This window comes from Mauremys reevesii, linkage group 1 (assembly GCF_016161935.1).
Source record: "Mauremys reevesii isolate NIE-2019 linkage group 1, ASM1616193v1, whole genome shotgun sequence".
NCBI lineage: Eukaryota > Metazoa > Chordata > Testudines > Geoemydidae > Mauremys > Mauremys reevesii.
This window is the reverse complement of record NC_052623.1, coordinates 160,119,311-160,142,958: the sequence shown is the minus strand read 5'-3', so window position 1 is coordinate 160,142,958 and position 23,648 is coordinate 160,119,311. Positions and strand designations below refer to the sequence as shown.

The 23,648-nt window shown below is 46.5% G+C and overlaps 1 long non-coding RNA gene across 1 annotated transcript; it reads left to right on the top strand.

The window, feature by feature from the left end:
- Window positions 1-208: 208 nt before the first annotated feature.
- On the top strand, window positions 209-14,191 carry LOC120395684. Its single transcript, XR_005592742.1, has 3 exons — window positions 209-329; window positions 3,226-3,323; window positions 13,830-14,191. It is a non-coding gene; the product is annotated as an uncharacterized LOC120395684 (long non-coding RNA).
- Window positions 14,192-23,648: the final 9,457 nt, after the last annotated feature.

Here is a 23,648-nt window from a genome sequence, read left to right as displayed (position 1 = left end):
GTCAGCGCGGGCTCCCTCAGCCGCGCGCGCCCAGCCTGGCCTCGCCCCTCAGCAGGGAGTCCGCCTGTGGAGTGCAGGGTCGGGATCCCTAGGGGGGCCCGGCACGTGCCAACCCCCCCAACCCTCCATGTCACGGGACTGGCTCAAATCGGGGGGGTGTCAAACCCCAGCCGGGGCAGGAGCTGCTCGTGCAGAGCTTTCCCCCCCCCCGCCGCCGGGTGTAGTAACTGGGAATCCTAGCTGAGGTTCCCACCTGATCACAGGACTCCCGGTGCTGGGGCTTTCAGGGCAGCAGCTCTGCACTGCCAGACTCCTGCTACAATCACAAGGTTGGCAACGCTGGCTTGTGCTCTTGGCCAGAAGGGTAGGCAAGGTCCAAATTTCTTGGTCAAGGTATAGTCAAGATCCAGACTCCAGAGGAAAGTAATTTAAAAACGGATGATAATTAAATAAAAAGATTTCAGGGTCTGTTCAAAAGTGTATGGGAGTCTGGATTTGGCCCCCAGTCTGCCTATTGACTACCCCATATGCCAACAGGAGCAGGCTGACAGCAGGACAGGGCTGTGCTGGGTTTTGAAGCGAGAATAGCAAAAAGGTATAAAAACAAACCACAAAAAGGCCTTTAAGGACATCAAAAGTAGGAAATCGGTATTCCCCAAACAGCATATAATGTGCTTCTAGTCCTACATAGAGTTGTACAGTAACTATCAGGGTATGTATGGAAATCAGGAGAGAGGATTATGGGATGCTTCTTTTGTCTAAAACAGAAATAACTGGCTGAGACCATCCCTAAACACAATTTACTGAAGTGATTAGGACAATTCACATGCATAAAGTTGCACATAAGCATTTGTATCATTGGGGGCCAAAAACAATCCTAATTGAAATTAATAGGCCCTCCAGTTTTGGGGATAGGGGAATAAAAATGGCAACTGAAAAATACGCTGAACACTTATTCTTCTGGTTGGTTACAAAAGAGACTTTTACAAATATGTTTGCTTTTTAATATGCAACAAAAGTTTTAGTAACATTACTGTACTTTGACAATGGTTTCACTCAGTGAAAGGCATTCAGTTGATCTCTAGGTATTTGACAGCTGCACACAAACAGAAAATGCTACTGTGTGCGTCAGCTGAGCTAGTGATTGTCAGTAAGGGATGCATCAGGAAAACAAAATAAAATGAACTTGGCAAGAGCTGATAGGTATGCACTGACATTTTAAAATAACTTTGGACACAAACCTTTGCTCAAATATCTCTTAAAATGGTAACTGCCAGGCTTTGATGAATGGATTGCTGTATTGCTATAAGTACTTGTGTCAGTTATCAAAATGCTATATAACTTTTCTCCCTTTAAAAGTCCATTTAAAAATCCCAGCGGAGGCACCATATGAGTAATATTTATGTAGTGCTTTTCATCCTGAAAGAATCCAGAACTATTCTCTAGCTATAGACATACAGCACCACTGAACTGGAGCCACCTGGGTTCCTGCACTCAGTTCTGGGCATCCTGTTCTTAAAGATGTTATGTCCTTGTCCTAGTGCAAAAAGGGTTCCCTGCTTTATGGCTCTGGTGAGTCCCTGCCTGGGATCCTGTATTCATTTCTGGGCACCTCAAAAGGCATCATGACCCAGAGCAAGGGCTAGTCCCTCCTGGCATATTACTTTCAGTTATTATCAGAAAGCTTTTGATTAACTGAATGGAGTTCAGAGAATAACAACAAAAATAACCGAGCCTTTGGAGGCCCTGATTTATGAGGAAAATTTAAGATAGGAAAAGCCCCAAACATGCCAAATTTACCCTGAAAATATATTTACAGGGGAGATTTTGTTAAGAAAAAAAGTCCAGTTATAAAAAGCTGCAACCTGAAAGACAATACACCTACTTAGGGCCCTATTTAGCTTTCTTTACTCAAACTTCCCAATGAAACCAGTGGGGGAGTTCCCCAATAACCGATGACTAGGATGTGCTGGTGAATAGGGCTCTTTCATTATAAATGTAACAGATGCACAAGTAATTGATGAAAAACTTCATTTTAACCTTCATTTGCATCGCTGTAACTCCCTCCAGTGGTGAAAAATTAAACCATTCATGCACTACTTCCAGTTGAGGATCAAGGGCCACATGCAGACTGCACATAGGAAATAACTTTATGTGGCAGTAAGATAAACTTCCCTGACTCCTCTGTTTTGACCCAGCTAACGATTTAGGTAAATATCCTTTACTAACATGCAATGCTGTAATCTATTCCCTGTTCAATAAAACAGACCTGGAGTTCAGGTACTGGCAGTCTGTTCTCTTTGTCTGCTAGATTTGCAATGAGAAAGATGTGAAGTGCCTTATTCTCAATCTATGCTTTTTTGGTCTATATTTCCTCCTCTTCTCCCCCAATCTGGATTGCTCCCTCAGATCAGATAAGCACTCAGTATTTGTCTTTCTAAGAACACTTTTCCTTCTATAATTTTATGCTGGAGGTTGGGTAAAACCTGTTGAAGCTGATGGTGTAATGGCTGCCCTTCATTCAGGATAAATGGAAAGAGCAAATGCAGGGCAAATGCAGGCCATGTGCAAGGCTGGTCAGGAATCTGAGCCATGTAGTTAGGGGGGGTTCACTGGGAGCTGAATGCAAATGGAGGGAGGTGTGTGTGTGTGAGAGAGTGAGAGAGAGAGAGAAGACATAAAAGCAGCAAGGAAGCCCAGAGACAGCCAGAAAAGCACTTGTACGGTGACCCTGAGAGACAGCCAAGAGAGTGCTTTTGATCAGAGTCAGGGCCGCCCGGGGGGGAGGGGAAGTGGAGCGATTTGCCCCAGGCCCTGCAGGGGCCCCCATGTGAATATAGTATTCTATAACATTGCAACTTTTTTATATGGAAGGGGCCCCTGAAATTGCTTTGCCCCAGGCCCCCTGAATCCTCTGGGCGGCCCTGATCAGAGTGCAGGCTGGAAAGAAGCTTGGATCTGTGACCAAATAAACTATCTACTTCTGTTTGATTCCAGATGTGTTCAGGAAAACAGGAAGTTGCACATTCTTTGTGACTTAACAGGATTGCACCAAAGAAATGCCTAACTCCGTCATCAGTTTCTTCTCTTAACAGAAACAACCTGCAAGACCCCAAATACTGGCTAACAGCTCTGATCAAAAGGGGGTAACAATAATATATTCCAGAGATCATGCATCTTAATTTTTCAATATGTCTGAGTTTTTCTGTTTGTGTTTTCCGAAAGGACAAGCAAGTCTTCCTGGATCAGGTGAAGAGCAGTAAAAGATGTTTGCAGCTTCTTCTCTGCCCAGGGCCCCAGAACTGGGCAGTGCAGCCTAGCCGGTAAGGGGCAGGCAAGGCCAAGATACCTGGGAGATGTAGGGGGTCGTGTGTGTGTGTGTATCTTGCAGATAGGGTCTCTATGGACCACTGCCAGACTATGGGGCGATGCTCTCCTAGTGGAGTTGAATTTCCACTCAGGAAATGCCAGTCCCTCAAGCACAGGGGATGTAAATCAGAGCCTCTGCACTTGTAGCAGGTGCATCAAGCCCAGTGTCCATGGAATAATATGTAGCCCTGTCACAGGAAGATGGTTTCTTGCTATGCTGCTGAGGTTTTAATGGGAACTGTATGTTGAGACAAAGAGTAACATTTTCAAAATCACCTACGTCAATGGGAATTTTACCGTTGGTTTCAATGTACATTTCAGTGTGATATAGGCTCCTAAGGCACTTGGGTACTTTTGAAAATAGGACTTAGGCTCCCAATCACTTAGGTGCTTGTGAAAGTTTTATCCAGTGTAAATACATTTATTTTCAAAACAGGAAACACCAATCCCCTGACAATATTCTTTTCCAGTTATGACATGCAAAATAACTGATATAGCGCTAACCAATTTCTCTAGTCAATACTACTAAAGCACTAGCATGAACACTGTTTACTTTAATACAGTTGAATAGCTGCAATTGCATTGTATGAGTTCTGTTAATTGTAATTTTAACAGCTAATTACAAACTCTACAAGAAAATAAAGGACTTCTTCACTAGCACCTGAAAAGACAAATGGTCAGATATGGAAACAGAGTTAATGTTGCTAATGCTAAATTATTTTCTGAGTATTTTCAAACACTTTCCTACAGACCAACATATAGCATTACTGCTCAGGGCAGCTTTAAAAAAAACAACAATGAAACCCCCAACAAGTGCCATTTTTGAACACAGGAGGCAAGGTCATCTCTCTGTATTTACAATACTTTGTATTAGTCTGTGTTCAAAAAGAAGAGAGGGCCCAGTCCTGCCACAGGAAACTCATGCAAATCTCTGACATCAGCGAGTGATCTGGGTGCATGGCAGGTTCTGTCCCTAAGAGTAATAACATGCTATACAGGTACTTCCTTGCCAGGAGGACTAGAAAATTAGTATCGGGCAAAGGGAATTTGCCAGTAGCAGAGTGTTAGCTTTAGAACTATGCTTTCATACATGTATTTATTAAGGTATTTGGAAGTAACACAAGAGTTAAATGGATGCAAGTTTAAGTCTGAATAAACTGGAAATCAGACAGGCAAAGACTAAAACAGCAACAAAACATTATCCACTGTTAGCCTCATCAACAACAAACAGAGAGTTGGAAAGTTACAGATTATTGAAAGGGGAAACATTCACATGCCTGAGAGACATAGTTAAATCAACCTAAGCCTCGGTATAGACACCACTAGGTCAATGGAAGAATTCTTCTGTCGACCTAGCTATTGCCTCTGAAGGGGGTGGATTTCCTACATGAACAGAAAATTCCCTTCCATCACTAAATAAGTGTCTACACTGCAGCAGCATAGCTTCAGTGCTGCAGTTGTGCTACTGTAGTGCTTGTAGTGTAGACAAACCCACAAAGTATCAGTCATTTAGCTGCTCTTAAATTGAAGAGTGTTTTTCTCTCTCTGTCCCTTCCAAAAATCTCATCACTGAAAGGGTCTTCACCATTGCAGCTCCTGCCACCTGGAACAGCCTTCCTGTCTCTCATTGACTCATTAGCTACTTTCAGACTTAATTCAGACAATGGGAGCCCATTGGCCTGGAGCAGTGAACCACGGCCAGTGGGAGCCGTGATCGGCGGAACCTGCGGACAGGGCAGGTAAACAAACCGGCCCAGCCCACCAGGGGCTTTCCCTAGACAAGCGGAGTCCCAAGTTTGGGAAACACTGCCCTAAATCATGCTGCCTCTAGCCTCTCATGCTATTGAGCTGCCCTTCCTTGTGGCTAAAAGCCTCACTGTGAATTCAGCAGAGAGGGTGGCTCAGCTGCAGGTGGCGGGCTGCCAACTGGAAGAGAACTTGAGATGTTCCTAGTAGGGCTGCCAATTAATCGCAGTTAACTCACGGTATTAACTCAAAAAAATTAATCGCGATTAACCATGCTGTTAAACAATAGAATACCAATTGAAATTTATTAGATATTTTTGGATATTTTTCTACATTTTCAAATATATTGATTTCAGTTACAACATAGAATACAAATACAGAATACAGTGCTCCCTTTATATTATTATTTTTATTACAAATATTTGCATTGTAAAAATGATAAACAAAAAAATAGTATTTTTCAGTTCACTTCATCCTAGTACTGTAGTGCAATCTCTTTATCATGAAAGTGCAACTTCATCATCATAAATATCAATAATACTTAGTTCTTATATAAATCAAACCCTTTGCAAACTAAATGCAGATTTTTTTTTGTTACATAACGGCACTGTAAAATGTAAAACAATGTAAAACTATAGCCTACAAGTCCCCTCAGTCCTACTTCTTGTTCAGCCAATCGCTAAGATAAACAAGTTTCTTTACATTTTTGAGAGATAATGCTGCCCTCTTCTTATTTACAATGTCACCTGAAAGTGAGAACAGGCATTCGCATGACACTGTTGTAGCCAGCATTGCAAGGTATTTACATGCCAGATATGCTAAACATTCGTATGTCCCTTCATGCTTCACCCACCATTCCAGAGGACATGCTTCCATGCTGATGATGCTCGTTTAAAAAAAATGTTAATTAAATTTGTTACTGAATTCCTTGGGAGGAGAATTGCATGTTTTCTGCTCTATTTTACCCACATATATTTCATATTATATCAGTCTCAGATGAAGACACAGCACGTTGTTCATTTTAAGAACGCTTTCATTGTAGATTTGACAAAACACAAAGGCCTGGTCTACACTAGGAGGTTATGTTGAATTTAGCAGCGTTAAATCGAATTAACCATGCACCCGTTCACACAACGAAGCTATTTAGTTCGACATACAGGTCTCTTTAGTTCGATTTCTGTACTCCTCCCCGACGAGGGGAGTAGCGCTAAATTCGACATGGCCATGTCGAATTAGGGTAGGTGTGGATGGAATTCGACGCTAATAGCTCCGGGAGCTATCCCACAGTGCACCACTCTGTTGACGCTCTGGACAGCAGTCCGAGCTCAGATGCTCTGACCAGCCACACAGGAAAAGCCCCGGGAAAATTTGAATTCCTTTTCCTGTCTGGCCAGTTTGAATCTCATTTCCTGTTTGGACATCGTGGCGAGCTCAGCAGCACTGGCAGCGATGCAGAGCTCTCCAGCAGAGGTGTCCATGCAATCTCAGAATAGAAAGAGGGCCCCAGCATGGACTGATCGGGAAGTCTTGGATCTGATCGCTGTGTGGGGCGATGAGTCTGTGCTTTCGGAGCTGCGCTCCAAAAAACGGAATGCGAAGATCTACGAGAAGATCTCCAAAGCCATGACAGAGAGAGAATACAGCCGGGATGCAACGCAGTGCCGCATGAAAATCAAGGAGCTGAGACAAGGCTACCAGAAGACCAAAGCGGCAAACGGATGCGTAATCAGCAGCCAGGCTATTTGCCTCAACCTCCCATCCCGCCATAAAGGTCTCCCCCTTGCTCTCACAGAGATTGTGGAGCACACAGCAAGCTGCAATAACAATGGGGATATTGGTTTCACTGAGATCTGAGCGAGTCAGTAAGCTTCTCCATCTCCCCTTGAGAAGTCCAAAAGCACACTCCACCACCATTCTGCACTTGCTCAGCCGGTAGTTGAAGAGTTCTTTGTCACTGTCCAGGGCGCCTGTATAGGGCTTCATGAGCCAGGGCATTAGCGGGTAGGCTGGGTCCCCGAGGATCACTATAGGCATCTCCACATCCCCAACAGTTATTTTGTGGTCCAGGAAGAAAATACCTTCCTGCAGGTGTCTAAACAGACCAGAGTTCCTGAAAACACGCACGTCATGAACCTTGCCCGGCCATCCAATGTTGATGTTGGTAAAACGTCCCCTATGGTCCACCAGTGCTTGCAGCACCATTGAAAAGTAGCCCTTTCGGTTAATATACTGGCTGGCCTGGTGGTCCGGTCCCAGGATAGGGATGTGAGTTCCATCTATAGCCCCACCGCAGTTTGGGAATCCCATCGCGGCGAAGCCATCTATGATGACCTGAACGTTTCCCAGGGTCACTACCTTTGAGAGCAGTAGCTCAACGATTGCGTTGGCTACTTGCATCACAGCAACCCCCATGGTAGATTTGCCCACGCCAAAGTGGTTCGCTACTGACCGGTAGCTGTCTGGCGTTGCAAGTTTCCAGAGGGCTTTGGCCACTCGCTTCTGCACAGTCAGGGTTGCTCGCATCCGGGTATCCTTGCGCTTCAGGGCAGGGGACAGCAACTCACACAGTTCAAGGAAAGTTCCCTTACGCATCCTAAAGTTTCGCAGCCACTGTGATTCATTCCAGACCTGCAGCACTATGCGGTCCCACCAGTCCGTGCTTGTTTCCCGGGCCCAGAATCGCCGTTCCACAGCATGAACATGACCCATTGCCACCATGATGTCCACGGCGCGGGGTCCCGTGCTTTGTGAGAGGTCTGTGCCACTCTCACACTTCATGTCCTCACTGCGCTGCCGTAGCCTCTGTGACGTTATTGATATAAATGGGGACCATATAGAACATGGGTTGCAACCAAGGTCCTGTAGTGGCACCAAATCCTAAGTAAAGGGGGTCATATAAGGTGTCTAAGACCAGGTTCCGGGTTGCTGGTTATAATTATGCTGTCTGTATGTCTGTATCATTTTTAGTTGAAGTTATGAATGTTGGCTCTATGCTGTCAATATTTCAAGTTTGTGCTGTGCTTCTGGGGGAAGCCTCCCAGACAAGCTGGTGTTAGCTCTGCCTAGCCTGTTTGATGGCCCATTAAGGACCATTAAGGACACAATGGACCCATGGAGAGAAGGCAGACACGCCTTGTGACTCAGCAAAGTATGCAGGGACTGGCTCATGTGACTCAAGGCTCCATTTTGCTGTAGAATTCCACAGTGAAGACAAAGGGATTCTTACACCTGGAAAAGTCTATATAAGCCTGATGCTTCGTCTCCATCTTGTCTTCAATCCTGCTTCTTACCTCTGGAGGGACTTTGCTACAAACTGAAGCTCTGCACAAAGGACTGAAGGACCCATCCCAGTGGGGGATGTTTTCCAGAGACTCAATTTGAACCTGCAGTTTATGCCATCACTGCTGCAAGCCTGAACTAAGAACTTTGCCATTACTGTATGTAATTGATTCCATTTAACCAATTCTACCTCTCTTCTCTACCTTTTTCCCTTTGTAAATAAACCTTTAGATTTTAGATTCTAAAGGATTGGCAACAGCGTGATTTGTGGGTAAGATCTGATGTGTATATTGACCTGGGTCTGGGGCTTGGTCCTTTGGGATCGAGGGAACCTTTTTCTTTTATTGGGGTGTTGGTTTTCATAACCATTTATCCCCAGGACGAGTGCACTGGTGGTGATACTGGGAGACTGGAGTGTCTAAGGAAATTGCTTGTGTGACTTGTGGTTAGCCAGTGGGGTGAGACCAAAGTCCTTTTTGTCTGGCTGGTTTGGTTTGCCTTAGAGGTGGAAAAACCCCAGCCTAGGGCTGTAACTGCCCTGTTTGAGCAATTGGTCCTGATTTGGCACTCTCAGTTGGGTCCCGCCAGAAACGCTCCGTCACAGCCTCCTCGCCCGATTTCTCAGCATCTGACTGTGAAAAAGGTGGACGATAAGGTGCGAGGAGTTGACAACGGCCATAAGTGCAGCGATGATCGCAGCGGGCTCCATGCTCACAGTGCTGTGGCGTCCGCGCTGTCACTCCCCAGAAAAGTGCGCGAACTAATTGCCTGCCGGCGCTTTCAGGGAGGGTTAATGACGACAGTTACCCAAAACCACCCTTGACACATTTTTTTCCCCAGCAGGCATTGGGGGCTCGACCCAGAATTCCAATGGGCAGTGGGGACTGCGGGAACTGTGGGCTAGCTGCCCACAGTGCACCGCTTCCAATGTCGACGCTTGCCCCGTTAGTGTGGACTCACAAAGTCGAATTACTGTCCTTAGTGTGGATACACATGTTCGACTTTGTAATATCGGTTCCCCAAATTCGATTTAAGTAGAATCAAACTACTCTGGTAGTGTAGACATACCCAAAGAAGGTACCAATGTGAGATTTCTAAAGATAGCTACAGCATTGGACCCAGTGTTTAAGAATCTGAAGTGCCTTCCAAAATCTGAGAAGAAGGAGGTGTGGAACATGCTTTCAGAAGAATTAAAAGAGCAACACTCCGATGCAGAAACTATACAACCCAAACCACCAAAAAAGAAATTCAACCTTCTGCTGGTGGCAGCTGACTTAGATAATGAAAATGAATGTGACTGGTCCATGCCGCTTTGGATCGTTATTGAGCAGAACCCATCATCAGCATGGACACATGTCCTCTGGAATGGTGGTTGAAGCATGAAGGGAGATATGAATCTTTAGTGCATCTGGCACATAAATACCTTGTGACCCTGGCTACAACAGTGCCATGTGAATGCCTGTTCTTACTTTCTGGTGACATTGTAAACAAGAAGCGGGCAGCATTATTTCCTGCAAATGTAAGCAACCTTGTTTGAGCAATTGGCTGAACAAGAAGTAGGACTGAGTGGACTTGTAGGCTCTAAAGTTTTACATTGTTTTTTTTTAATGCAGTTATTTTTTGTACATAATTCTACATTTGTAAGTTCAACTTTCACAATAAAGATATTGCACTACAGTATTTGTAATGGGGGAATTGAAAAATACTATTTCTTTTTTTACAGTACAAATATTTGTAATAAAAATAATAATATAAAGTGAGCACTGTACATTTTGTATTCTGTGTTGTAATTGAAATCAATATATTTAAAATGTAGAAAATATCCAAAAATATTTAAATAAAATGGTATTCTATTATTGTTTAACAGTGCGATTAATTGCGATTAATTTTTTTAATCGATTGACAGCTCTAGTTCCTAGCACTAGCACCAGCAGCCAGGACAGCATCCTACCCTCTGCCCCAAAATGCGGGGATCCTACACTGTGGGATTCACTGATCCCTGAGCAGTAGCGGGGGGGGAGGGGCAGTGAATAACTTACGATTTTTTTAAAGAACTCCACTATAGTGTAGTTTCAATCCTAGTGATCAGGACTGCACTCCTAGCACTACGGTAATACAAGTAATAAATAGGTAAATTTCAAGAATCTGAAGAGGATTAACTCAGATCAGACCTCAAGACACTGACTCAAATGGGGTTTGGTTTTGGGCCACTCTGAATGATCGAGGTGTAATCATCAGATCCAGAAGCCCACTTTCTTTGGTATGACTGTTGAGATAACAAAAGGTTTCACAAGAGAAGGTCTCACGAGGATTTGGTGTGGAACATGGCTACATTCCCATCCTGCAATGCTGAAGTGGTCAGTGGGAAAGGCACCTCTGGGAGGTGGCAGTGGGAGGGGGCAGTTGAGCTTCCTTCGCAGAAGAACCACTGACCTTGAGTACTGTCGTTCTCACTCTCTCAGGGCATGTCCACATCTCAGTCAGGCTGCATGTTAGTATGTGTGTTGTTGCCTGTGAACTCTTTTCCCTGAATGGCCCCTGGCAACTGGGTGCCTTACCATCAGGGTCACTGCCCCAGCTCCCCTCTTGGGCCCCAAGGGGTCCCCAATAGATTGTCTTATCTCAATAACGCCCCTCATTGGGGCCAATTTATTACCAAAACACAGTGCAAATAATCCATAACAAAAGTCCCCAAACAAAGCAGGGATAGTCCTTAAAATTCCCCAACCTCCAGTCCGTTGACATCGCACTTCCACCCCATTCAGGCTCTTCTTCAGTCCTCTCCTGTCCTGCTGTGACAGCCACCCTAGCCCTTCCAACTGGAGTGTAACCCTGCGCTTCCCAGCAGGCACCCCCACCGCCTCTGCTGGGAGCGCATCCTCCCCAGGGGAGCAGCCACTGCTCCTGGCAGCCTTTTACACAGTGGGGACACCAGCAGGAAAGCTCCTCACTGTCCCCTACCTTCAGCCCCCTCTGGCCCCTGGCTCCAGCTCAGATGTCTGCAGGCAAACTCCCTCTTCTACTCTCTTGCCATCAGCCTTCCGGACCAGGTTCTCTGGCTTGGGAATGACAGGTAATAAACTTCTCTCCGGCTTCCAGCCTTCCCCTGTAACCTCCTACAACTTTCTTCACCAACCTTCTTCTCTGATTCTCCCTGATCCTTCATAGTCCCAGGTGCTGCCCTGACCTCTTAACTGGGAGCACCTGTTCTGGCGCAGGAAAACTGGACCAGCTTCATTTAAAGGACCAGCCCCCCTGTGAGCTTGTCTACACATCCCCATACAAAACCCCTTAAAGCACATGCTCACAAGTGCATCGATCTCGTGCTTGGCTGAGGGTATGGGGTAAAGTACATGTTGTTCTCTCAACTGCCCACTTTGCAGTGTGGGGGCAGAGAAAACACATGAGAACAGCCATACTGGGTGAGACCAAGGGGCCATCTAGCATCCTGAGCACCTTGTTCCAAGAGTCTTCCAATGTCACCCACAATTCCCAGTCCCTATTTGTTTCAGCCCTCCTACCTACTCTCTCTCACTCACCCCCATGCACTGGAAGCTACTTCATGGTTTATACATACCTGGTCAGCACTTAACCCATCATTTCCACGCGGTCTGCTCCATTTTCTGCACTGCTCACCCCAGCTCTGCCAAAGGGCATTACAAGATGCCCACCACCCAGCCTGAGTCTAACTGTCCGGAAGAGCACTCCAGGGTTATGCTTAACCTCTGGTGTCAGTACAGCAAGGAGCATAACTTTGGGTGATGCACTTGAAATCTGCAATTGTTTGAGTCTATCTCAAACCCTTAAAGACCATCTACTGCTAGGCTAAGGATGGCAACAGCAGGTCCAACAACTCCCTGGCTACCTACCTCTATTATGAGGAATTCAACTGGGTGCTCTCTACCACCCAGAGCCCAGCATCTTGTCTGACAGGGCTCTAAGCAGGGACGGTTTAATGCTTAGACTGGAAGAAGAGTGGACAAGGACAGCATCAGAGGAAACCATGGTGGAAGGGAGGTGAAGTCCCAGGAATAGGCTGTGATACTGGAAGCCCCTAATCAGGCCAGATGGACTAATGAATGTCCCAAGTCCATTTTCTGAGGACTTGTTCAGGGATGTGCTGAGGGAACAACATGGAGAGGGAGTGGTGTGGGAACTGGATCCACAACCCAGTAAGTGGCACCGGCCATCTTTAATATTATCATGAGGGAACTTGAAGCATACATGGGAGGGATTTCCTGGTTATTATAACCAACACAATTATTGTAAGCAGTGTTGTTGTAGCTGTGTTGGTCCCAAGATACCAGAGAGACAAGGTGAAGAGCTCTGTGTAAGCTTGAGAGCTTGTGTGTCACCAACAGAAGTTGGTCCAATAAAAGGTATTACCTCACCCACTTCATTTCTCCAATGAAATTATTGTTACATATATTAGGATGGGTTTAGCTTCAGTTGAGGGTGGAAGCCATAACATTTTCCTGGACGCCCTTCCCCCTCCCTCTACACGAGGTGTGATCCAAGAGAGGGAAGAATATAAACATGCAACTAATGATTCATTTTTGCTATCTTTGCACTTATTATTTTTAAAAAAATCAGGATTAGCCAGCGTGAGTGCATATCTCCGTATAGCATTCTCTTTCTAACTCTGTCACAGCGCTAGGATGATAGAGTTACGGCATGATTAGAATTAAAGCATTGTCACAGACAATATGGATTATAGGTCCCAGTAGCTGTATTAAGTAGAACAGTCCCCTGTGGACCTCAGTGCTTTGTCTTCTGGTTCTGTCTGTTCACGGCATGCTGTGCAGGCTGGGGAGGGAAATCAGCTCTGCTGTTAACAAGCCCCTGCATCGATGTTCAGCATCCTGTCAATGTTAACTCGAATTTCCCCCCCACTCTAGAGAATTTTTCATGCAGGAGAAACTCAAGGCAGTCTGTAAGATTTCTGGATAGGGCAAACTTCCATCAGTCATGTTGGTGGCTTACCAGCCTTCTCCAATCCTTGACATGCTGCTCAGTCAACAGGCAATGAAAATATCCTTTGTGTGGATAGATAGGATTCCACCACTTGCCTGGAAAATTTGGTTCTTCTTCCACTCTGCAACTTCCAGAACAGTAATATCCTCCCAGGCTTCTCCATCCTGAAATAATGTTGACACCCATACTGGTAACTGGGCCCTGAGCTGCTCACCTTTACCCTCCAACCAGGGCCCACTTTTAAAAAATGAATTAAATTTAAAATGCTTACCATGGTGTGTCTTTAGGCTGGGCATGTTACTAGAAGGCTCTTGAATAAGTCAGTGTATAAATGTGGAATAAAAGCTTACCAGGTTGATAAAAGTATTGAACTGTGGCCTTGTTTTGATGCAGATGTAAAAGAGAGAAGGGATTCTTTCCTATTTTTTTCCCATGAAAATGCTCTTTCATTTCCTTGGCAGGCACTTCCAACTCAGCTGCACCAAGGGAGGCACCCAGGACTCTTGGGGACAGGACCCTCAACCAAAAGAAAAGTAAGAGTATTAGAGATGACCAGATGTTATAATGACACGCAGAGCAGGTCAGGTGAGCACCTGGAATACCAGACAGCAAAGGAGCAGGATGGGAAGTGGGAGAAGAAATTGTTTGCCAATTTCCTTGAACATGACCAGAGGAATAGCAATCAGGACCAGGCACTGTTAGAGCAGCTGATCATCCTGATAGCCACCAGGCTGCACCCCCCTGTACCAGCTCCAGCACCAATGCCCGTGCACTCTCCTCCATGCTATCACATCATGCAGTCACTGGAAAATTCTGCGCTTGGGTGGGCTATGAACACGTCTATGAACTGAAATAGGTCAATGTACCCTGTGCATTCCAGCCCCATACAACCTGGGCAATGTGTTAAACCAGGGAGAAGGAGAACAGAAGCAGGCTTCTGACGTTCAGTTCCACTACCATTCAACCTGTGGAGCTAGGACTTCAGTTAATGACACTGTTTTGCACATTTTATTTAATTTTTCATGTTTGAAAATACTTATTTGTGGACAGGCACCTGGCATGCCTGCAAAGGTGTCAATGATACTTCTGGTTATTATACTACTTTTAGTTGTGTTAATAAATCGGGTTGGCTGTACAATACAGCAAAGTCTGAGTGCTTGGAAAAGAAGGAAGAGACAGGAAGTTGTATCCAGGGCCGGTGCAAGGATGTTTCACGCCCTGGGTGAAACTTCCACCTTGCGCTCTCCCCGCCCGTGCCCGTGCCCTGAGCCCCCCCCCCCGCAGCAGCTCCCCCCTTCCGTCCTGAGGCACCCCCCCCCACCGCGGCAGCTCCACCCCTCCGCCCTGAGGCCCCCCCAATCAGCTTAGGCACCGCAAGCCTGGGAGGCGGGAGAAGTGAAGCAGCCACAGCGTGCTCGGGGAGGAGGCGGGGCAGGGCTGGGGCGGGGAGTTCCCCTGCATGCCGCCCCCACCCTTACTTGCTGCAGGCAGCCCTCCCCGCGCTCCCCTGCCCCAGCCTAAATGCCGGTGGCGACCGGGGCGGCCGAAGATCCGGCCGCCGCGGTCACTGCTGAAGAAAATGGCGCCCCCCAAATGCCAGCGCCCTAGGCGACCGCCTAGATCGCCTAAATGATTGCACCGGCCCTGGTTGTATCCAAAGTTTTTAAATAAAGTATCAAACACTTTATCTCACATAAAACCAAGAGCAAACCAGCAGTTACCACATAAATTGCTAGGTGTACTATACCAAAACACAGCATTAGAAGTCCCCCATCACAGTATCCTATTTCCTCAGCCACATCACACTGCAATGCAAGGATATGGGCACACAAGACATCCCTTATTTCCCTTGCCTGCCTGGATCCAACCTCAGTAATGAGAGGTGCACTTTCTGGTTGCCTGTCTCAGGCCTGCAAACCAGCAGTGTCTTGGGCCCACTCCATGTGAAAATTATTGCACTTATCCTTGTAGATGTTCAAGACGCAGACAATCAGATGAATGTCTGATTGGAGCCTGGTATGCAGGATAGATTGTGTGCAGCTCTGCAGTGTGGTCGCTTGGAGGCAGGCTTGGCTACCACATGCCTGAATGCATGCAAGCCAGGTCATGGGTACACATACTGTAGACATACCGTCAGTGGCTGAGCAGTAGCAGCTCTGCTTCCTAAGGCATGGCCATTCTCAGCACACATTTTCTCACAGGCTCTCTCTCTTTTTCTCAGAAATCACCTGCAGACAGAATGAGTGCCCCAAGGCAAGATACACTGCACTTTACTTGACCTGCCAAGGATTACAAGACGACTCCTTTCCTGCCCCATTCAAACTGCTTTCCTAAGCAGTAGTCTTCACTAGAACATCATGGGAATTCCCCCCTGCTTTGTTTTAGACTAGAAGTGGTTTAAGGTCACAGCAGCAGAAGGGCCTTTTAGTGGTGGTCAGTTATTGAGCAGATGTATTGATGTAGGCTGGTTAAAAGCTGATATTGACTTGCACATGCTTTGCAATCAAGGCAGACTCATGCAGCTGTCATTCTCTTCAATGGAGCAGGTTTTGTGCAGCTATACAGCACTTGTGCAGTCTAGCTGGAGGACAAAAGAAAATCTTTCTGGTCACTCCATGTTTCCCTCTGATTTACATCCCCCATCTGTCAGTCTGCCCCTAATTATCCCTCTGACCCTCTGTTTGTTGGACTCTTTAACCTAGGTTCCCACCTGAACGTTGGACCTTTGGGCAGAATGGAAAGGGGAGCATAAAGGAGCTGGCTCTGACTCTTTGGTTCTAAGACCAGTTCTATTCTAATCCCAGGGTAGATTAGAGTGGCCTAGGGGCAGCCCTAAAATATATTAGATGGCTATGGCCCCCAAAGATCTCTCCAACAGCTACAAATGTAGTGCTCTGTCAGAGTGCTCTGACAATGCCCCACCCACTCCAACATGCCTGTTGCTACAGCAGTGAATGTCAGGAGTTAACTATGCCAACTAGGGACTCCTGCACATTGGTGCAAAGGGAGTAGAACACATTAGAGAACATGGACCATTAGCTCGTCTTCAGGCTATGGACGCTATTACTCTTCAAGCTGAAAGATATTCAGGAGGCAAACTTCAGATCTGGATTTTGCACACCCCAGAGTCCAGAGGTTTCAGAACCACAGTTTGGGTTTGGCTCATTTCTTATCAGGATGAGGCTTGTGTGTATAGTCTGGATCTGTATCCAGACTTGGACTGAGAGGGGAGGACTGGATTCCCAGCAGGCAGATAAAATGTAGGTAAGAGGACTGGAGATTTTCTGAGGTAAAAGAAGTCCTTTTCATGTGACTGAAAATCTGCCTTGAAAATCCCAGCCAGACAGAAGATAGCTCCAGTCTCTTCCAAGACTTGCATAATCTTCCTCGTCTGTGCCACAGTTTGCTCTGAGTGCTTCACAAAAGGGAAAGCCCTCCCTGTGCTAGTGTACTGTCATAATCCAAGAGAAGCTACATGAAAGTCATGTGGAGCACATTGTGATTTCAGCTGAAGACTGCACATCACGCCTGATGTGCCGTGTGCACTGGAAAAATTGCCTGCACTACAGTTTGTGGCGATCAGTAAAGAAAGGAGGTGCCACGTGAGGTCTGCGATCCTGTGTTTGGAGCAGCCTTGTCAAAAGTCTTGCAACAACATTCACAGCAGAAGATAGCAATTACCGGGCAGTTTTTTTAGGGCAATTTCTCTTTTCTTCTACATGAAGAAACTTACTGCATAGCATTTCAAAGGCTGTGATTTTATTTGCACACGCTGGTCTCTTTCTGAATTTTCCCAGGCTCTGGGAATCACCCTGGGAAAAATGAGAGTCCAGATTTCATTGTGCTGCTCTTGTTTTCTCAAGAGGGTGCTAAACTTCTTTCATGCTTTAAAAAATTACAGTGTGCATTCCCTCTGTTGGTTGTTCATTCATTCAGGTAATCTGTATCTGCACAGCCCTGCGCTAAACATGACATTGTGGGTCAGAGCTTATACTTGTGTAAGCTGGCGTTGCTCCAGAACTGAGACACACAGATTTACAACCAGCTGAAGGTGTCGCCCATGACGAGCTGCATTACATTGTGAATAAACCTGATGCATTCTGATGTTTAACAAAACACACAGCACACAAGAGTGGAAGTCAGTGGTGGAAAGCAGTGGAGGAAGAGCGGGTTTTGTGAAGGGCTGTGGAGGAGGAGAGTGAAGGTGTTTGGTGCATTGGCAACAGGTGCCATTTTTCAGATCATTTCCTTTGAAATGTACCCTTTCCATGGAGTGTCTGCTGGCTCCTGTACTATGGGGCAGGGTGATAGCTGTCAGGCGTCACTTCGTATTGGTCATTCCTGTATTCAGTTCTGTCATGGCCTCTCTGCTTTTTCTCCTTTTCGAGCTAACTACCACCAATCTCTAGCTTCTCATCAGGTAAGGCCAGCCATACATTGGCTACACACACTGCCATCAGGGCCAGCTCTAGGCACCAGCACTCCATGTGATTGGGGAGGCACTTGCCAAGGGGCGGCACTCCGGTTCCTTTTTTTTTTTTTTTGCTTGGGGCGCAAAAAGCTGGGAGCTGGCCCTGAGCAGAGGTGAGCTGTGGCGGTGGGGGGTGCAGAGAGGGCCGCAGGAAGTAACCCTAGGGAGGGGGCCAGAGGAACTGCTCCCCCCAGCTCACCTCCACTCCACTGCCGCCTGCTCCCCCAAGCGCGCCGCTGCTCCACTTCTCCCTTCTCCCTCCCAGGCTTGCCGCGCGAATCAGCTATTTTGCGGCAAGCCTGGGAGGGAGGGGAGAGAAGCAGAGTGGCAGCAGCGCGCTCAGGGGAGCAGGCGGAACGGAGGTGAGCTGCGGCGGTGGGGGGCATGGGGAGGGCCGCAGGAAGTAACCCGGGAGGGCAGAGGAACTGCTCACCCCCAGCTCACCTCCGCCTCCTCCCCCGAGCACGCCGCCGCTCCGCTTCTCCCCCCTCCCTCCCAGGCAAGCCTGGGAGGGAGGGATGGGTAGGAGGGGAAATGCGGCATGCCCGGGGGATGAGGTGGGGCTGAGGATTTGAGGAAGGGGTTGGAATGGGATGGGGAAGGGGCGGAGTTGGGGCAGGGCCAGGGGGCACAGGAAAATGTTTTTGCTTGTGACGGCAAAAAACTCAGAACCGGCCCTGACTGCCATGCACCAGATCTTCAGTTAGTGGAGCTAAGTCTGATTACATCAGTTAAGGATTTGGCCTGGTCTGCCTATAATGAATTTTACACTCTTCTATGGATTCTGATTTAGTGAATGTAATGATCTTCTTACCGATTATTCCTCTGTTTACCATCTTCCTGTCTTACTCCCATTTCTGTGTTTGAACCACTGTCTTGTGTACTCCAGGTAAGCTGTCTGAGGCAGAGACATTGGGCCACACTCACTGGTTTGCTCTGGCAATGCAAAGCAGCCATAAAACCGGAGTGCAAAGCAGGTGGTGTGGACTGCTGCATCAGGCCCTTTGTGTTTTTAATGTACTCCATATAATGACGTGCACAGGGCCAGTCTCAGCATTTTGTAAGACGGCCTATGAAACATCCACACCCCTGAGCAAAGCAGTTAAGCTGACCTAACCCCCAGTGCAGACAGTGCTAGGTTGGCAGCAGTATTCTTCTGTTGACCTAGCTATCACCTCTCGGGGCAGTGGATTAACTACGGTGATGGAAGAACCCCTCCCATCGCTTTAGTGAGTGTCTACACTGAAGCTGTACAGTGGCGCAGCTGCACTGCTGTAGCATTTCAAGTGTAGACAAGCCTCCAGTATCTTTTCATACCCATCTTGGAGGTCACCTTGCTTCCAAACCATTGCTGACTTGCAGATCCACCTGTGGTTAAATAATTCATCTCAGACTTGTCAGTGGTTAATTCACTGCCAGTTCACCTGTGATTAGGCAATTTCTCACACTCTCTGGGGGTAGGGAGAATTAAACAATTCTCACGATAGCATTCATACTTAGCATGTATTCAGCACTTAACCTTCCCATCCCCAAGCTCTGCACAAACAACCTGATGCAGCCTCAAGAGTAATTGAACAATTCAGTGCAGAATTACCACAGAGTTTCAGTGCACCTCTGATTGCCTCTCCCCCTCATCCTCGGCTCCCTTATAGCAATCCCCCGAATCATCACAGACTCACTAGCGAACACATTTGTTCACTGCCTCTTCTTCCCCCATAACATCTACAACATTGTTTGTGCGGGTTACAGGGTGACCTGGGAGTTAAAGTGAGTTAGACTACCCAGACAGGTATGCCAGTGTCCTTCAGTATTTTCTTTAAAAAAAGTTCTCTGGCCTGAAACTAACATTTCCTTGACAAAAGGAAGATTTTACAAGGCAAAGAGAGGAGCCCCAAAAGTTCTCATACATGAAACCCTGCTTGCAAGCCAATGGAGCTCTAAGCTGCTACTGCATGAGAGGCAGTGTGATCCAGTGGAAAGGGCACTGGACAGATACGTGGGAAAATGGGCTTCTAGTTCTAACATTGCCTCTGGCCTGCTGAGGGACCCTTAACAACGCACTTTCCCTGGCTGTTTCCCCAGTGAAATGGGGATAATGATACTGACTTCCTTTATGCAGTGTTTTGAGATATGCAGACTGCGAGAGTTAGGTATTATTGCTACTTAAACTGCCATAAAATTCCAAACATGTGTCTGCTTCAATTCTCCTTTTCTCTCAGTTCTGCTCTGCTATGCTCCTGCTGTACTCTCTAGCTTGCAATGCTGCAAGCTGAGGCGCTGAGAGCATCTCATTCACTATGTAAACCCATTGATGAAAACATTAAGTGCATTGTGCTGCTGAAACTTGCTGAGCTTGTTTGAATAAATGCCAAGGATTAACAGTGTGTAAATTCACCAGTGGTTCAACAACAATGACATTATGTACCCCAAACACTGATGGGATTTGTTCAGTGTTCAGGATATGGGCTCTGAGGTGGAAAAAAGGGATTGCTAGTAATTTTTTAAGCCTCTTTGGCTGCACTGAAACAGACTGTTGACATTATATAAATTCTTTAGATTAAAAAAAATCTGACTTTGTGTGAGGAGAGCTGATATTTAGCTTTTCCAATGTACAGCTGATCTGTGAAGAGGTTTGAAAATAGACAGATAGCTGTACAATAAAAAGAACCCCATGCATTTAAAATGAGGAGGAAGTGGATATAGGAGTGGAACCAGGAATCAAGCACAGGGCATGACTCTAACTGAAGTGATTTTCCAGCCTTTTCTCAGATCCCCAAAGGTATTTAGGCTTCTAACTTCCATTGATTTAATTAGAGAGACGAGAGGGGTGAGTTAATAGCTTTTATTGGGCCAAACTTCTGTCTAACAAAAGATATTACCTCACGCCCCTTGTCTCTCTAATATCCCGGGACCCACACAGCTACAATAACACTGTATACAACATTCATTTCACTGCAAGTTAAGAGCCTAAATACCTTTCTGGATCTGGGCCTCAGGCCTTCTCTACACCTAAAAATTAGACCAACCTAGCTACATTGCCACTGTAGATATAGCGAGGTTGATGGAAGAATTATTCCATTGATATAGCTACTGCCTCTCAGAGAGGTGGAGTATCTATATCGACAGAAAAAACCCTTCCATCGATGTAGGAAGCACCTACACTACAGTGCTACAGCAGCACTCTGTAGTTGTGACACTCTAGCCACTGAAGTGAAGACGTGGCCTCAGTAACTTCCAAACCAATCTTCCCACAGTCCTACCTTTATGGAATAAATTCAACTGTGAATAAGTTTGTGTTACAAGTGGCCCCTTTCGTATCATATAAGAGCTGATAGTGCACCAAGCAGAACGGTGGGAGGCAATGAGAGAGATGCTTGACTTTGCTATCCCACAGTTCTCTAGTGATCTGTATCACTGTGCAGGAAGCCCAGGATCAATTACTTGTCCTGTAGTTCCTCCAAGTCATCAGGGCCAGAGAGTGCAAGAGAGGCAGAGCCTGGTCCAGATCCTCAAAGGTATTTAGCCAAGAGCCTCAGCTTGCTCTGTAGTGACCTCTGTGGCTGAGTAAGTAGTGGGGTTGATAGAATCCAAAGAATCCCCCTTCCCATCTGAAAGATTGGTGATTGCAAGGCAAAGCCTTGTAGGGAGGATTCAAGTGAGGAGGTGTGTGTGAATTCGTAGAGTGCTGTGGGGGACAGGAGATCTCGCTTGCAAAGAAATGGAAACCAATTTAATAAAAATTGGACCTTAATGTTATGCTCTTAAATCTATATTTAAGCATCTAAGTAAGTGGCCTGACTGTCAAACGTGCTGAGCAGCCAGCAGCTCCCACTGACTTCTTTCCTTGGATGGGCCAAGGTTTCCATTTGCCTGCAACAAGTAACACTTATTGATCCTGTGAAAGTGATCAAAACACATGCCTCCAATCCCTTCCTCCCATGATTGCATTAATGCTTCCTTGCCCACCTTTATTCTTGTAAGTGTGGTGCATGAATTCTGATAATATGCCCATGGAAAAAGTGCTCTGTAGGGAGGCACTGGAATTCAACACAGAGTGGCAATTGTTACCTGTTATTGCCTTTTTTGGTATTTAAAGGAGGCAGGGAGATGAGTGTTGCTATTATTTCTTTATCTCTCATTACAGTGGCCACTTCAACTCTATGAGTGTCCCAGAACAGATATGGCGACAGGCCTGCTAGATCCACAGTGGCGGAAAGGCTCACAGACTTTCAGCCCAGGAATGAGAAGAACTGTTCCTGGATGTGAACAAGGACTCTGACTACACAGACAAAGTTTGAAGAGCACAAAACAAGGCTCATGTTTCAGAGACAGGACAGCTTGAGGAAAGAGGACAGGGAAACAATGCAGGAAACTCTTTCCCTAATGAGAGAGAAATATGATGGAGGACAAACACTTCCAGAGGGAAATTTTTAGCAAACATTTAAGGACTCTGAAAGAATGACAATAGTGTTTATGCAACTGGCTCCTGCAGCTAGGTCTGCCCCCTGCATAATATCACCATTTATGGCCTTGATTCAGGACAGCATTTTAAGGGAACAGCGAACTGGGAACTGCGAGTGGCCGCCGTACCTGCGGACGCTCAGGTAAACAAAGCATCTTGCGGACCGCCAGGGGCTTATCCTGAACAAGTTGTGAACCAAGTTTGGGAACCCCTGAACTAGTGTAATTGCCAACAGTTAAAAGTTACCACACAGCCCTTTCTAAGCAAGCTCCTTTATTTTTATGGTGAAACCATTACAGAGAAGACACAATAAAAACAATAAAAGAACCTACACACTAATCCAAGAAGGGCTACAGTAGGTTTCAGTCCTTCAAACCCCACCAAGGGGGTTTTCTGTGGTTACAAGTTCTTAACAGCTGTTAGCTCAGAACAAGCACCTCCATGAATCGGTGCCTCCTTCCGTTATACATAGGGTCCTACCAAATTCACAGTCCATTTTGGTCAATTTCACAGTCATAGGATTTTAAAAATCATCAATGTTATGGTTTCAGAGGTTTACATCTGAAATTTCATGGTGTTGTAACCGTGGGGGTCCAAACGCAAAAGATGGTGAGTGGGGGTTACAAGGCTATTGTAAGGGGGTTATGGGATCGTCACCTTTACTTCTGTGCTGCTGCTGCTGCTGCTGGCAAGGGCACTGCCTTCAGAACTGGGCAGGGGGTGGGCCTTGCCTCCCAACCAGGCTCTCTCAGGAAAAAGCAGCTCTGTCCTGCTCCCCACCCAGCTGCCAGGGAGCGCAGCCAAAGGTGCTGGGGGGAAGGCGCAGGGAGAGAAGGACAGAGCCACTCTCCCTCTTCGCCCCTGGGCAGGCCAATCTGGGGTGGGGTGGGGGACTTGACTCCCCCCTCTTCGTGTCGCCTTTGCTTCTCCTTGATGTTTCCCAGGAAATCCACCTCACATGTATTGTCCCAGAAGTTCAGGCTTGTCTGCCATATTGTTCAGTACAAACCTTTGATCATCCAGGCCACAATAATACATTACCTTTGTATTTAATATAGTGGACTCCAAGCATACTTAAACTTAATAAGGTTTTTCAAGGATACTGCAGGAAATTGCCGTAGCCGTCTCCCCTCTCCACTTCTGTTGGTGACAAGCTTGTCTCTCTCACCAAAAGAAGTTGGTCCACTAAAAGATGTTATCTCACCCACCTTGTCTCTCTAATATCCTGGGACCGACACGGCTACAACCCACCACAAACATCTCCCCACTAAAGAAGTGGGGGTAGCTAGGGAGAGTAACTGGCATTCTAGGGAAACCTACTGATTTATTTCCTGGACAAGTTTATTC